At 41.2% G+C, this 16,112-nt stretch overlaps 1 long non-coding RNA gene and 1 pseudogene across 1 annotated transcript in view; both read right to left on the bottom strand.

The window, feature by feature from the left end:
- LOC143669654 (uncharacterized) overlaps nucleotides 1–1,228 on the bottom strand; it is an 80,394-nt gene extending 79,166 nt beyond the window's left edge. The window contains exon 1 of the long non-coding RNA XR_013168955.1: nucleotides 742–1,228. This is a non-coding gene — a long non-coding RNA (uncharacterized LOC143669654). The remainder of the gene's footprint in view (nucleotides 1–741) is intronic.
- Nucleotides 1,229–13,816: 12,588 nt separating this feature from the next.
- On the bottom strand, nucleotides 13,817–15,279 carry LOC143669602 (WW domain-containing adapter protein with coiled-coil pseudogene; annotated as a pseudogene).
- Between the last annotated feature and the right edge of the window lie 833 nt (nucleotides 15,280–16,112).

Raw genomic sequence — 16,112 nt, 5'->3', positions numbered from 1 at the left:
ATGGAAATATGTGTGTGAAGACTCAATAAAAATATTTTAAAAATAATTGTGGAACTGTATAGAATAGTTTCTATGAAAATTTACATAAGCATGATTACATATATCAAATTATAATATGTTGTGAAATATTCTGAAATAAATGTATGATATTATGTACATGTGACCTCATATACACATACATGCAAATATATCTATCATTTCCTGAGTTTGAGTCTTTGTCATTGTGCTAATCACTTTATAGACAGTATCTTATATTGTCCCCATAAGAAGGAGACATGACTGTCTTTGAAAATGAAGAAAGTGCTGTTCACAGAAGTTCGATTGCTTAAAAATGTTTGTGCTGGAATTTAAATCCAACTACAAGATATTTTCAACTACAGGTCAGGTCTTGGCCAAATGCAAAGTGCTTCATGATTTACTGAATTTCCCAAATCCCTCTCCGAAAACCGAACCGCCCCCTACCGGTCTGCCAGTCCAGCCTGCGGCTGTGCAACTGCTCCGGACTCTCCCTGGCAAAGCCCGACAGCTGCCCTGTCCGCCCAGGTTCCTGCCCGCTGGTGGGCTGGCAGGAGGGCGCCAGGTCAGGCCAGGCGAGAGGAAGGAGGAGGCCTGAGGCAGGCTTGACCACCCAACAGAAGGCATGTTTTCTGCTCCAAGCTTCTCGCCTCGCCGCGGTTCCCTGCCTTCTGATCCGTCTGGCCCCTCCCATCTCGTCCAGCCACCCCACCCATCCTCCGCTACCTGCGACCGTGCGGTTCCTGTCGCTGGACCACCTGGGCTGTGTGCACCACCTGCCGGGTGCCAGACTCCGGCTTCGGACCTCGCAGGCGCCTCACATGGCACGCTATTCTTGGGATCGGAAGGTTCCACCTGGCACGCTGAGGCGCATTCAAGAAATATACAGTCGTTGTGAGGTGCGCGTCTGGTTAGCCCAGCAGTCTGGGCGAAATCGGGGCTCTGATTCCCTCTGCTCTGGCTGGAAACCACAGCCAGGGCCCGAGATCGGGGCTAGAGGGTCAGGCCCTCGGGGGCAGGAGAGAGATGCCCTTGGAGCTGGCCACGGGGATCGGGTGTCGCCATGGCAGAAGGCCCGGGACCGTTTGAAAAGGCGGGGCTCGGTAGCCTGCCTCGGATTCCGGAAGACGCCCGCGCCTCCGCCTGCACAGCCGCGGCCTTCAGCTGCCAGGGACGGTTGGTGGGCGGGGTCTCCCGCACAGTTCCACCTCGTGCGGGCCCCGCCCTCTGATCCACTGTGACCCTCGTTTGTGACGCAGAGGCTGCAGACCCTGCGTCTGCGGCCACGACAGGGGCGCGTGTTGCCCCCCACGGTGCAAGCACCCCACAAGCCCAAGACCTCTTGCTCCCCACCCCCAGTTCTGTGAGGCATATGGATCGCCTTGCCAGCTGGGAGGCGTTCAATCAGGCTGTGGCTCCTTCGGCTTCTGGGTGGAATGGGACCCTGGGATGCCACGCTGCGACTGTCTGTTTCCCAGGCTCCAATTTTGTTTGGCTCGGTGTGCACAGGGTTCGTGAAGGGGCTCAATGCACCAGATGCACCGTGCACGCAGCTGAGTGTTCCAAAGGAAGGCGTCAGGGATGTGCCAAGACACAAAGCGCCTGGAAAAAGGCGCTATTGTAGCAGATGTTTTGGGAAATGGATTTCCGAATTTCACTTTAGTGGACCCTCTGGCGGTCCACCGTAAGTTCATGGAATCCTCAATTCGGTTTGAGATCTTGTTAGTTGGTCCAGGTCAGTGCAGTGCCTTGAAATATCCCCGAATAATTTGAGCAGTGAAGAAACAAATGTTCCGAGGTTCCCTTGGGGACTGCGGTGTAAGAGGAAACATTCAACATCGATCGATCTGAATTTCTCAAGCAGGTGAGAACAGCGACATCTTTGTCCAAATACTCAATCTTGGCGTTCCTCCCTAAGAACCTAATTCCTGAAATGGATAGACCAAGCCTTCTTAAAATAAGTCCTGAGAGTCCCCCCCATCAATCATATTTTGTTGTTCAGATGTGCCCTGTCTTCTCTAGGCCAAGTCAGCAGGTGAATGGCTACCCTCCCCCCACGTGGGACATGTTTTCTAGCTGTGCAAATCTGCCTGGAAAATTGGGACACTACTCCTGGCATGAGCCAGGACTCAGCATCAAGGGATTGAGAAAGCCTACTTGACCGGAAGAGCAAGAGTGCTGAGACAAAGAAAGGTTCAGTGGCCGAGAGATTTCAAAGAGAGATCAGGTGTTATCCTGGAGGTGATTCTTATGCACTATATGGGACTCCACTGTGCGTTTATGGTGTAATGGGCTGGCTGGAGGGAATTACCTGGAAGTGTTGAGAGATGTTCCAGAAGCCTTAATTCTGCAAGACTACTGCCGAAAGATATAACCTTTACTATGTGATTTTGGGATTGTGAAAACTAACCATGATGAAATCAACATATGCTTAAAAAGTTTCCTGTAAATAATCCCATGATTGAAAATAATATAATAATGTAAAAACATGAAAATAGCATCTTCTATAGATAACAGGAAATCTCATAATGAAGTAGTTTTGCATTGTTATATAAAGTATAAAGTCATTAAAGTCTGCAATGCATTTAAAATATTTTACACTTTTTCATTTTCATCTTTGACATATTTAAAATATATCAAATAACTCTTAGTTAAGTAACACTTGATTATTTATAAATGCATGCATATTTTTAGGGTTGTTTCTGTCAAACTATTTTTTAATAATAGAGGTGGAATAAGAAGTTCAGATATTATTCCTGTATCACCCTGTCATGTTCTTCACATTAATTGTAATGTGTCATTATTTATTTACTTCTTTGCTTTATTGTCTCTCTGTTTCAACAGATTTCAAGCTCTTCAAGGGCAGGGAACCACTTTGTCTTGCCCAGTATGGTTCTCCTGGGTTAACAGTGGAGGAGCATCATAACTTGTACCTGGGGATTTTCTGAACTGGGCAGACTTGAGACTCCTGAGCTGGATGAGTGGTGAGTGGGGCAATGCTGCATTGCAGAATCAATGAGCATAAAGTGCTGATTACCACATCTGCAGTGTCCTCTTCATGTTATGATGGACAAAGGTGTTAATGGGTCAAAATCTGTTGCAAAATCTAATGCATAAGTAAGAGATAGCAACTTTCTTACTGCTATCAGCTTTATCTGTAGGTTGCCACTGGGTTATAGTGTTGGGAGCACTAAGAAAGCTTCTAAGCCCAAATTATCACCTCACAATGCATCATTAAATCTTATAGATTGACTGTGCTGGGGAGGGAGCAAGGCCAGGTGTGTGTGTTTTGTTTTGTTTTATTTGAGGATCCATATTTGCCAACCCCACTGTGCACCGTGCCCAGCTCTAAGGTGCTCTTTTCCTCTTGGATGGAAGGATGGACAGATGGACAGTATAACTAAAACCCGGAGATGTGAAGTGACTTTGGGCTATAATTTTATGAATTGGGTCCTAGCTCCTAATTTGAAACTTTTTCCACCATTTCAATAATTTCCCTGAGATAGTCTTATCTTTATAATACTTGGTGGATCTATATAAACTCTCAAATGTTTCTACCAAATTTTATATCCCACAATTTCAAGAAAAATCAATAGGTTGCTTAGAGTTTCATTTTTACAGTTCTCTTATGTAACCTTTGGAAAATGAATACCAAAAGGGAAGAAGAAATAGAGAAATTCATCAGTCATCTGGACCCATCTTTGGAGTAAGTTCTGATAATCTTTAGGTAAACATTTTCATAACTCTTTGATTTCTGTGAAGGCAAAGCCCTGTGTGTCCCTGGAGAAGAGAAGTTGAGGCAAAGAAAGACCAAGTTGCTTTGCGTAAAAAAGTAGAAAACGTGACTCTCTTAGATGGAAAAGTTGTCATGATGTGAATCAAGTTTTGCTTTCTCCAAGGGGCTGGGGTAGGCCTTTGGGGTTCTGGACTGGAAGAAGAGAGGACTGGATCTGGCAGGAGGGATGGCACCTGGGTGGAAGCAGGCCTGAAGAAATGGTGGCCAACTGGTCTAGAGACTCCTTGGCTGAAAGTCCTGGGAGGACTGGTGTCAGATACTAAATTTTAGAGTTTCTTGTTGATTCCATCATCAGGTCAGATGATTCAGCCAAGTGTTGTTATGCAGCGGGGAAGAAGGAGGGGGCAGCTGGAGAGGTATAGAGAAGAAGTAATGAGATGCTAGATGCACATGGCCAGGGAGCAGTGAAATTGATGACAATAATGAGGATGATGTTAACTATGGTCATAATAGCAAATACTACACAGTAGTTATAATGTTCCAGGAATTATTGCAAGCATTTTGCATGTATTGTCTCATTTTATCCTCATGATGGCTTTGTGTGATGGCTATTGTTTTCACCACAAATTACAGATGAGGAAGCTAAAGCCTAAAAATTTGAAGGTTAAATAATTTGCACAAAGGGGAAAACCTGAAGCAGAAACCTGGAGGGGAGTGATTTCCTGCAGCCACTTAAGATGGGGAGTGGACCTGTTCTGTTTGCCAATAACATAAGCTGTGACCCTGGGAGGCTGGAAGACCCAGGCCCATGGACAAGTTCAACCCTGTTGCCAGGCCTGGCTCTGCGTCACCCTCAGCAGAGGTGGTGGCCACTGAGACTGGGTGTCCTGGAACTATGGTGTTTACATTATTGGTCCAAGCCAACTTCTAGATAGTATGTGGACAGTAAGGGTGCAGACAAAGTTGGTCAGTACCTTTTAGGAGCAGACTCTCCTGCCTGAGACACTCATGGAAGGCACTCTCAATTTCCTCCAATTTTCAGGGCAGGAAGGAAAATGGGATTATGGGGTTCTCCATCTGTCTGGGTCATGTGTTTAGCTGCCCTGGTCAAGGCAGGGTAATTGAGCTGGGACCATCCAGGGCCCCAAGCAGCCTTCTCTCCCACTCACTGTCCATCTTGCTCTTACTCCAGACAACTGGCAAGGTAGACAGCAGGACTCAGACCAGCTGCAGGTGAGTTTGGGGTTTTGGTGGTTGGTGCTTTTGACATCTTGGAACTGCCTTGGCAGAATTCAAAATTGCAATTGATGTTTCAAAATGTTCAGTCTTTCAGGCTTTGCATAGAAAAAATTCCAACAAAGAGTATAAAATTGTTAAAGTGTTTTGAGTTGGCTACAGAGATAAATTTTCCTTCATTTTTGTTACCTTTTTCATTAACTTCAAATATTCTATTGTTTCCTAGGTAAAAAGCAATGAAATAATCTAACTCCATTTTTCTTTTTGCTGAATTTTAATTTTTTTCACACTACTTATACTTGATATCAAGGTTTGAACTGAGAATAAGAAGGGCATATTAATAATAACAAATAATGTCACATTTTTCTGGAACTTTATGGTGTCCACTGTTTGTTCATATATCTTCTCATCTAACCTTGCCAACACCCTCAATAGGTAGTGAGACTAAGTATTAATATCATCCCTATTTTATAAAGGAAGACACAGGAGCTCAAGCTGGCTGAGTGGAGAAGCTGGGACCTCCATGGACTGAAGACATTTCAGTGTTAGGAGGATGTTGCCAGGTCCAGAGACTGAATGTTCCAACCCAATATAGTGAGTCCCCCCATTGGAAATGTGATGTTTCTTTTGTCTGATTTTTTTTTTACCTGCATTCTGTCAGCTACTTTTTATTTTTTAAGAATACAGAAAGGAAATAATGCAGAACTTTTTCAGGATTTTTCCTATGATGAATCAGTTTCTTTATAATTTAAAATATATTTTCAGGCACCCTTATCTATGAGGATCACTAGGTGTACCTGGTCATTCCATAGTATCCTCTTCTGAGATTTTATGGTATTCTGTAAAATAAGGTCTTTTGACTCTTTTTGTTTGTTTGTTTTATGACTCTCAGGATTGTGGTTGGGACTGGAAACAATAGCCATTATCTGAATGTTTAAAATGTATGAACCCTAATCAATAACTTTTTGTGATGAAGGGGGCCCAGGAGGAGGGCTGGGGTGGGTTTGGAGGATGTAGGGGAGCATAAAGACGTGAGTGGGAGAGGCCAGAGGGGCTGGGCCAAGGGTGGCAGTGGACGGGAACCCAGGTGAAGGTGAGCAGGGCTGGGCAGGGTGAGACAGGAGAAGGTCATCAGGTTGTGCTCAAAGAATGCCAAATGTCTTCTTGTCTTATTAATAACTCTTCTCTAAGCCATAGAAATTTCACAATTGGTAATTCAGTTCTTCAGTTTTTCAGTGTATTAGACATTTTATTGCTGTCATAGCACAGTATGCCAATGATGATTTAAAATAACACAAATTTATTACTTAAGTTCTTTCAGCTCTGAATTACATTAGCTAAAATCAAGGTGCCAGCAGGGATGTGTCTCTTTCTGTAGACACAGCAGACAATCCTCTACCTTTTTCAGCCTCTGGACACTTTCCATACTCATCTTGTCCCCTTCTTTCATGTTCATCTCTGGCTATGCTTCCACAGTCATATCTTTTCCTCTACATTTTCATCTGCTTCAGTTTCCATTTCTCAGAGCCCTCTGGATTTCATTGGGCCCATTGTGACAATGCTGGGTAATATCCCTTTTATGAGTCACTTGATTAGCAATCCTAATTCCATCTGCAACTCTGATGCTCCTTTGCCATGTAACCTAACATACAGGTTTCAGGGATTAGGGCATGAACACTTCTGAGATTGAGCATTATTCTGTATGCTACATTCAACTTTTTCCCTTTCATAGCCTGGATGACTCTCGGCAGCCTGAGGCAGACTGTGCCTGGCCAGATGAGGTTCAGGCAGAAAGGGACTGTGTTCTAGAAACAGGGAAAAGGCTTAAAGTGAGTATCACTCTTATGATAATAGATGGCTCTGTGATCATCCTTCTTTGGGCCCCCTCTAGGGTGCTGGATCAGAAGACCCCTACTGTATACTTGACTTGGGAAAGACAATGCCCTTTCCTCTCACCTTGCCCAGGGACCAGAGTCCAGCATTGTGAGTATGTTTAGGGAGGTTTCTCACTTTGCCTCCAGGTTGTGTTATGATTCCTCTTCATGCTCACTCAATTCCCTGGTCATATTTCCATCATGGCACTGAATATCATGTGCTGGTGAAAATAAGGTCCAAGCTGATATGATTTTGTTTTGCAGTAAGTGGCCCAACACATCATGCAACACTTGTGGAATGAATGAATGAGTAAATAAATGGAGGGTCTGAGACATTCTGAAACCTCTTTGCCTCCACTCTGTTTTTAATCTGATATGAAGCTATTCTAGGAAATGTCGTTTACTTACCTACTTAGGGTATGAGACTCTCCCTTTATGAAAGCTGATCAGAAATTGATCAGGATTGTGAAGGCTACTTTCAGGAATTTTAGAACAACACTCAAATGTTCGTTTACTGGGTTGATGCTACAATATTTTCTTTCTTTTTTAAAATACAAAAATTCATTGAGCCACTGATCTCTGTTAAAATGACAGAGTTTTCTGTTTGGTTTTGGTTTTAACTCTAGGCCTGGAACCTAAAGGACTCATCTATAACTAATCTTATTTAATGATATTTTGGTCCTTACATATTCTGTTTACCCAAAATGAGCATCCTTCCCTTGTGGTGGAAATTGTCTTATTTCCAGTTGTCCACAACTGACCATTTTATACCACAGGGTCACTATTTTTCAAACTCCCAATGGGCATTCAGACTGCTTCAGTTTAAACCCAGACTGGACAATTTACTGACCAAGAGATTTAAGCTTGAGCAGTGTACTTTTCCTCTATTTGTTGCAACTACTTCACTGTAAAGTTGACACTCATCTTTTAAATATATTTGTGGAGACTGAATAAAATAATGCATGTAAAGGGTATAACAGTGTTTGGCATGAATTAAGGATGCATGTTTATTTTTGCTCTCTATAAAATTTTCTATCTCTATGTCTTGTTTTCCTTTTAGTTTCTTCTATCTCCCACCCCTTATGGTTCTTATTTGCAGGCCATCCTCTCTTTTTACTATCCTTTTAATGAGATTTTTTCCTCTGAAAGTCTGAAAATTCTACAACCAATGCAGAACAATCTTCAATATTAAACCTTGGTAGAATACATGAGGTCTTCCTGGTTCCAGTGATATTCCTTTGAAATCCCAAATAGCACAAGAAGTTGCAGTTTTCTGGAGTCGGTGGATTCCCCACACCCCCAAGATAGTGCATAATATCAGGAGACGGTAGTGTGTCTGCTTGGAGCCTAGATGCAAAGGTCCTAACCTCTCACCTTCTTCTCTGTGCTTGGCACTGATAGGTCTCAAAGAAACATGGACACAGAAAATGAATTGTCTCATTGCTGAGGCTGTACCTGTGAACATCTTCTTTTTAACTATTGGGGAAGGACATTTAGGGCAGAGTTATAGTGGGTGCATCTTTGAATCTATGGGGAGCTGTGGCAGACACAGACTTCACTTGTTTCAGTTGTGGTCTGAATACCACATCCCTTCATGGATTCTCAGCCCACTGCCCAAGATATGGGCAGCATATTTAGATCCCTGCTTCCTTGAGATATACCTTTGGAAGCATAGAAGCCAAGATCCATGGGTTGGTGGCTAGGGCCAGGGTATAGCAATCTCCACCTGGGAGGTTGTTCCCTCCCCTGAGTGTCATTTCTGTGGAGGAAAAGTGGAAAAAGATTTTGTTCCTTTAGATAATAACATCAAAGAGGAAAACTAGGCTCTAAGAGGTTAAAATCTGCTCAAGGTCACACCAATTAATGAGTTCACGTGAGGTTGGGGCTCACACCTGGGAGAAAGAGGAGGGTATGGCTGTGAAAGGAGGGGATGGCTCCAAGCATCAAGAGAGAGCCCAGTAGCCTGCTTGGCCCGGTCACATGAAGCTGAAACCACTCACTGGCCCCACCTTTCCTCCTGCACCAGCCCTGGAGAGTCTCACAGTCACTTTGTGAGACTGGAACCTGAATTTGTGCCCTCTCAATCAGAGACTAACAGCTGCCCATCTACAGTCTAGGGAAGAGAGTTCTGGAATTCTCAGGCAGTTTGTCTAATAGAGTGGCATGAGGAGAGTACATTATTTCATGTCACATCTGGAAGTGGTTAGACCCTGGTCTCATCTCTACTAGCTTTGGGACAGTAGGTATGAGAACAGATTCCCCAGATACTTAATTTTATCACCTATACGGGGAGTTAAACTTACTTTTCAGACTCACTGTAATAATGAAATAAAGTTGTGCATAATCATTTCTTGACTTATACATTCAAATAGAAAAATTAGATGGGTTTAAAATTATCTCTGCCAGTTCTGAGAGCTGCATTGGTGAGAAATCCCAGCAGGCAGGCTTGGCATCTATGGGGCAGGACCAGATGGAGAAACACTGATCATGCACTGTTACCTCTCAGTTCATAATAATGCCTGTTAGCATTTATGGAAGAAATATTAGCATTTGCAAAAGAGAATACAGTGATCAGAAAACATAGGAAGTTGTTCAGTATTAGTAATGTTCAAACAAATGTGAATTAAAACAAGAATGAGATGAAATGTGTAACAAAACAAAAACAAAACAAATCAAAAAGCAATGAAAGAAGTAACATATTAACTTTTGGCTATGGCAATGTAAATTGTCAATAGATATCAAAAGACTTTACAATATCCATATTCATTTGTGATATCTATACAACTGAGAAATTATCCAAGGGACCCAGAAATGCCTTGATACATAATGAGGTTCTTCATGATTTTAGAAACAATGGCTCATTAATAGATATGATTCCTTGACAGAATAGTGTTCTAGCTTAAAAAATGAAAGTGTTCAAAAATCAATGAAGATGACAAATCCACAGCCATATGATGATATTGTGAACCCTGATTATGCAATTTGGATGATTACATGGTATGTGAATATATGATATATCTCAGTAAAAATGCATTTAAAAAGAACTTCACATTCAGAAAAAATAATGTTTTTAAAGAATATATAATCATATTGGGAAAAGCTTAAAATTATATTATTTATCATAACACACTAAATATGTGGAATATTTCAAAATTATAAATAAGAAGTGAACAAAAATTTATATATAGAAAAAGAAACATACTGCAATGCATTAGTAGTGGTTTTCTTGGATGGCAAAATTGAGAATATTTTTTTCCTTTCTTCATTTTTAAATATATTCTAAATGCTCTCTCATCACTGTGGGTTATCTTTGTAATTATTGTTTCCTCTCTTGTCTTTGTAGGATCTGCTGATGCACAGCCTTGGTCAAAACCAGACCTAGCAAATTTCCCTTCCTTTCTGCTCCTCTTTATTTCTCCATGGGCTGAAACTTCTGGGTTGTGAGAGGGGACAATGAGGGGTAGGGAGGGGTGCACATTGATTAGCATTTGATCTTCATAACCTACCTGCTATGACATGGGGCAGGCCACTCCCTCAGTTAAAATGTTGACATTTTAAAACCCAAGGAATTTGGACAAGGTTATCATGATCACTTTCCTTCATGGCTTTTTTAGCAGAGAAAACATGAAGGGATGGTTTAAGGAGTTCCTTGCAATCCTTAAATTGTTGAGAGCCACTATTTGGGTTTTGAACCCACACTTAGGATCTGAGATTTCCAGGTCAAAAAGAGACTATGAATCCATAGATTTTCTCACTGCAACTTTACTCTTCCAGGGAACTGTATCCAGCATTTACCATATGAGCAATCAGAGAAAGAGGAGGGTCAGGTGATGCAGGGGATGGGCCCCAGACCTGCGAGGACTCTGGTGCTTCTGTCCATCTGCCCTGTTAGGGTGCAATAACAATTCTGCAAAGAGGCTGTCAGCCTCCTTGGATCTCATTACTGTAAGTTTCCTATACTTTTGGTTTCAGTTCTTAGTCATCCGAGAAATACTCTTTGGGCACTCCTCTAGGTCTGGGGACATATGTTTCAAACATGCAGAATTCCTGCTTTCAAGGTACTTCTGGTGTAGAGTGGGAGGGTGGAGAGAGACCAAACACAGCACAGCATGCAAAGTATTCCAGTGGCAACAAAACATGGGTGCTTTTGGCATAGAGTGGGGGTTGCATAATCCAGGCTAGGGCAGGTGAAGGAGTTTTCTGTTTTGAGGGATGTGTAAGAGTAAGCCAGTAGAAGAATGGGGAGAAGATGTGCAAGAAGGGGTAGTAGAAGGATGACAATGAGAATGGGTGAGTGTGGCCCAATATCGGAATTGAGGGTAGTTTTGGGTGGCTAAAGTATTTCATAGTGTCAGGATTGGGAGAGTAAGTATAAGTGGGTAGGTCAGTAGGTTGTGGGGACTTGTAATGAGGCAGAAATGCTAAGATCTTATCTTGAATATGAGCAGCAGTTTCTACAGGATTTTGAACCTAGTAATACCAAGATTGAATGATTTACTTTCATAAATATCACTTTGCTGCAATGAGGACAATGAAGCAAGTGTCTGGGGGAGACATGAGGCAGGCAGAGACCAGTTATGATCCTGTCGAGCAATTTGCTGCTGAGAATTATGACTGGGTGATGGGAGGTACTCATTGTTTTTGGAATGAATAAATGAATGAATGGCGAGATGGATGATACTAAATAACACTATAGGATAAAATGTGGTGACTAATTTTGGAATTAATGAAATAGAGTAGTACAGGGAAGAGTCAAGTATGACACCCATGTTTCTGGTGAATGGTGGAGACATTCACTAAGGGCAAACATAGAAGGTGGAACAGATTGAGACAGGGTGAGATGAAATGTTCAGTTTTTAAGGAGATGAATCCATGTGCATTTAGAAGTGCAATTAAGAGGTGGAAGGGTGACCCTCAAAAAGCAAATGCAAAAATATTTAGAGGAATTATTGTCCTATAACTGGTTATTTTAAATAAACTGAAATTAATACATCCATGTATCATTATTCTTTGTTTTTTTGGGGGGTTCTTCATACATGTATCATTTTTATTACAAAAAACTCAAAGTTATTTTCAATCTGAAAAAAAGAGAATTGACTGCTATTGGTATTGTTACAAAACAAGAGATGTAATGTTTGGGGAGAATTGTCTATTATGCAACTTGTTTTTGCTTTTTTTGTAGGTTTCTTTACATATTTTATTTAAGAAAACAAACAATACACTTAAAACCCCCCAAAATGGGCATCTTAGCTCAACCATAAGCATATTTAAATGAAGTATCCATATAATCATTGTAAAGCCTATGTTTGTGCAGTAAGTTTCATAAAGCAATTTAAAATTAAGGCAACAATGAAAAATTTTACATATTCTGGTACCAAAGTTCTTAAATTCTAAGCATGAAAAACTAACTTAGATACCATTTGATCAGCTGCCAAAACTGTGAATGTTCTCAAAATATCAAGTAGAAAGTTCTTACAAATATCAGCATTGCTATAGTAATGACCTATGTTACTAAATATTTTCCTTATTTCAGGAAAATGGAAAGATACAAATATTTTTGCAATTAACATGTGGAAATCTTAACCACCTAAAATGGATATCTTAGTTAGCTGATCCATAGACATATTAAAGATATATCTAATCACTGTAAGGCCTGCTTGTACAGTATGTTTCATAAACCAAGTTAAAATTAAAACAAAGAAAGAAAAACATACTATAAATACAGATATCAGAGTTACTTGAATTCTAAATATTAAACAGTATCTTCACTTCTATTTGATTAACTATCAGAACTGTGTTCTCAAAATATCAAGTAAAAAGTTATTATAAATATCAAATTTGCTATAGTGGTGCACTATGTTATTAAATATTTTCACATTTTTTATTTTTTATTTCAGGAATTTATTTTATCTAATATTACTATAACAGCCTATAGTTTTTTAAAACGATATTTTAGTTGTAAAATAGTGCACGTATATATACACGCAAAGAAAATAAGGAAAAGCAATAATTTTCAAAGCACACTTCAACAATCAGCTATAGACCAGTTCCCAGAGTATGTAACTTTTTTAAATATGTTTTTTTATAAAAGATACAATTCACATCTGAGTAGCTTTGTTTCTTCTTTCCTTTCCCACTACCATGTCATTGGGCTTCTTCCTTATACTTGAGCAATTGATGTGCTTTCACATCCATGCCCAGCAGTGCTTTCAGTCCATTTTTACATGGGTGCAAATGGACTTTTATAATTAAAACAGATGGTCATGCTCAATCACTGCCATTTTAAGCTACTTGACACAGGAGTAATAGGTTGCAGAAAAATGTCAGGGCAACACTGCTTAAAGAAAGGAGAAAAAAAAAGGAGCCTTAAAAAATTGATAAAATCAGATTGAGGATTTCAGAGGGAAATGGAACACTCAGGAAATGAAACACATTTATCTGCAAAATAAATGGAGAAGCACAGCTCCTGATGAGAGCAAGTGTGGAAAGGGTTATTTCGTGTACACAGCACATATGGCTCAAATTCATATCCTTAGAACATGGATTGCCTGGATTTGCACTGAATTTTTGAAAAAGTCAAGATTTATGAATGATAAAATAAATTCCCATTTTTCTAAAGCTATTTTTTTAGACATGTAGACACATTTACATGTAAAAGCCTAGGTATTTAGTCATTTCAGCATTGACTAGTTTTGGATGTCTAAATTCTGTTATATATGGGCTCACTCTACAAAACATACTTACAATGTGAAGTATATATCTACAGGGAATCTACTTTTCAATGATTTTACCCATCAATCTTGCAGCTTTCCCCTAAATTGACTCTTAGAGACCCCATCCCCTTGTCATTCCCTTTGCCCAACTTTACAGTCCAAAGTTACTTAAATACAACTCAAATATGTTAAGATTGGGCAATAGATTTATGGTTCCTGTTCTCAAGACCATGTGCAATTATTCAGATTATCTCACCAAGAAGGAATTCTGACTTTTTTAGTTTTTCAAGTTCCTTAAGCTGTTGTCTCAAAAATAGTATCCTTTGTTTTCCCAAAGTTGCTTGAATTTCACATACCTGAACTAAAGATTCAAAATTTTTAAACTTTACAAATCTCTGACATATAAATGCTTCCCATGTTATGTAGTTCTTCTCACAATCATTATACCTACTTCTCTGCATAATCTGTGAACCATCCTTGAAAATATTTCATGATATTTTCACTGAAGTGTGCTGCTAACATAGGTGCTAATGACCATGCAGTTCAGGCAGATAGATAAGTCCTATGACATGACTGTTGCATTTGATGTGTTGCTACTAGAAGTGTGATATAGACTCAGTGATAGAGTTCTCTGTTTGAACATTGAAAACTGTGAGGAGAGAAGGTTCCTGAATTTTGCTTCTTGTCAGCAGTTATAGGCTGCTTAGAAGCTGATTGTGAAATTGATCCTTGCTTATCTACTGGAGCACTAACTTTTGGCTGTGATGAAATGGGACAAGTGCTAATCAAAGGTCTGATAAGGGCTGTGTTAGTCTGAGATGTGCTTACTCTTGGAGATACATAAGATCTTGGGGATGACACATCAGATGTTAAAGCATTGGAGCTTGTTGAGATGGCTGGGCTGTGTGGAAAGTTGAGCAGTTTGTGGAATCAGAATATTTATGCTGAGAGCAGAGGGTCCAATGGTCAGAAATTTATGGATTATAGACTGCAGTGAGGTTTGTGTCACAGCTGCTGCAAGAACTTCATTTATTTTGGATATATCCATAATTATTACACTTCAGCCTGGCTTGCAAAGGAGGAAGCAACTGTGTAAGAAGATATGGGTCCTCAAGTAAGGAAGGCATTGTTAAAATAGAGACTGCAGGAGCAGATGTTAGAGGTACAGATGCAGGATTCAGTCGAGAAGCAGAAAGCATGGAAGGAGTTGTGCAAGAATATGACACTGACTTGTCTCCTGATTTAGATTTTCCACTGCAGACCCACCGCTAGCTGTTGCTTGCATCACCTCTCTTCTATAATCCCTATATTTTGGGAAGCTATAAACTGCCAGCTCACTTGCTTCTATTGTCTCTGTTCTCTTCCAAGCCACTCTTTTGTTTTTTCCTGTTGTGGAACTTCTGTTCATCAAGTGTAGCACTTTTTCCCTGAAGAGCTAATATGTTCAGACCAGTCATCTGCAGAATCAAGTGCAGCTGGAGTTTTGGTTGGATCTCTTCTTGAACTAGGAGAATGTGAATCATGAACAGCAATGTGGCTATGTGAATTTTCTTATGGAGAGTAACTGGTCCCACCACCCCTTTCTCTAGCTCCCTAAATTGGCAGGTTTTGGTCTTACTTGACTTGTTCTGTCATTGTCCTTGTTTTCAGGAAGCTCAGCACTCCTCACCATTTTATTTGGTGAAGAATCTGCCACATCTCACATCTTTGCATCTGTGATCCCCAATACTTAAGTCCCTGGAAAGGCTTCAAATCCCCTCCAGTCTGGCAGCTCACATTGAGTGTCTGCCGTGTCCTCATGCAAGTGCCATCAGTGGTCAGTGTGGGGACAGAGGGCTAGCGAGTGTAGGGACAGAAGGTGGGCAGATGGCCAGGAGAAGAGGGAGGGCATGGGCAGGAAAGGGGAGGCTGTGCAGGTGCCTGTGAGGGGAGGCAGGGCAGCATGAGGGTAGTGAGAGAGACAGTGGGAGAGTGAGGAAGGGAGGCCACAAGGGGAGGGTGATGAGGGGACTGAGGGAGGCCAGGAGAGCAGCACAAGGATAGTGCTGTGAGGGGAGGGAGGGCAGAGCAAGTGAAGGGTAGGGAGTTTCAGTGCCCCAAGCAGCAACAGACCCAGGACCCAGGACAGGACCCAGTCCCTAGGCTTGGCCCTGCCTCCCTCTCCTTCCTGCCTCCCCTCCTCCACTCCTTCCCTGCTTCCCAACCTTGCCCTCCTCCCTGTCATTCTCTCCTTCTCTCTTCTCTTCCTCCCTGCCTCCCCTCCATCTCCCTCTTCCCCTGCCACTGCCAAGCCACAGGCTACACCCTGGCAACTACAATCATGTGTCTTTTTCATTTTTATAAAAATTTACTCACCAGAAACACAATAAATTATTTGTATTATTAGTGGGTCCTTGCATTGGGATTCAGGATTTGTGTTAATTATAGTCCACAAACATCAATTTTCCCCAATCATCTTGAAACGTCTTAAAAGAGGAATGAAATGAGGCAAATTTATGACATTACGTTAAATTATCTTCCAACTCTCACTTCATTAAC

This window comes from Tamandua tetradactyla, chromosome 26 (assembly GCF_023851605.1).
Source record: "Tamandua tetradactyla isolate mTamTet1 chromosome 26, mTamTet1.pri, whole genome shotgun sequence".
NCBI classification, from domain to species: Eukaryota; Metazoa; Chordata; class Mammalia; order Pilosa; family Myrmecophagidae; genus Tamandua; species Tamandua tetradactyla.
The sequence above is the reverse complement of the archived record's forward strand: the minus strand, read 5'-3'. Positions and strand labels throughout refer to the sequence as shown.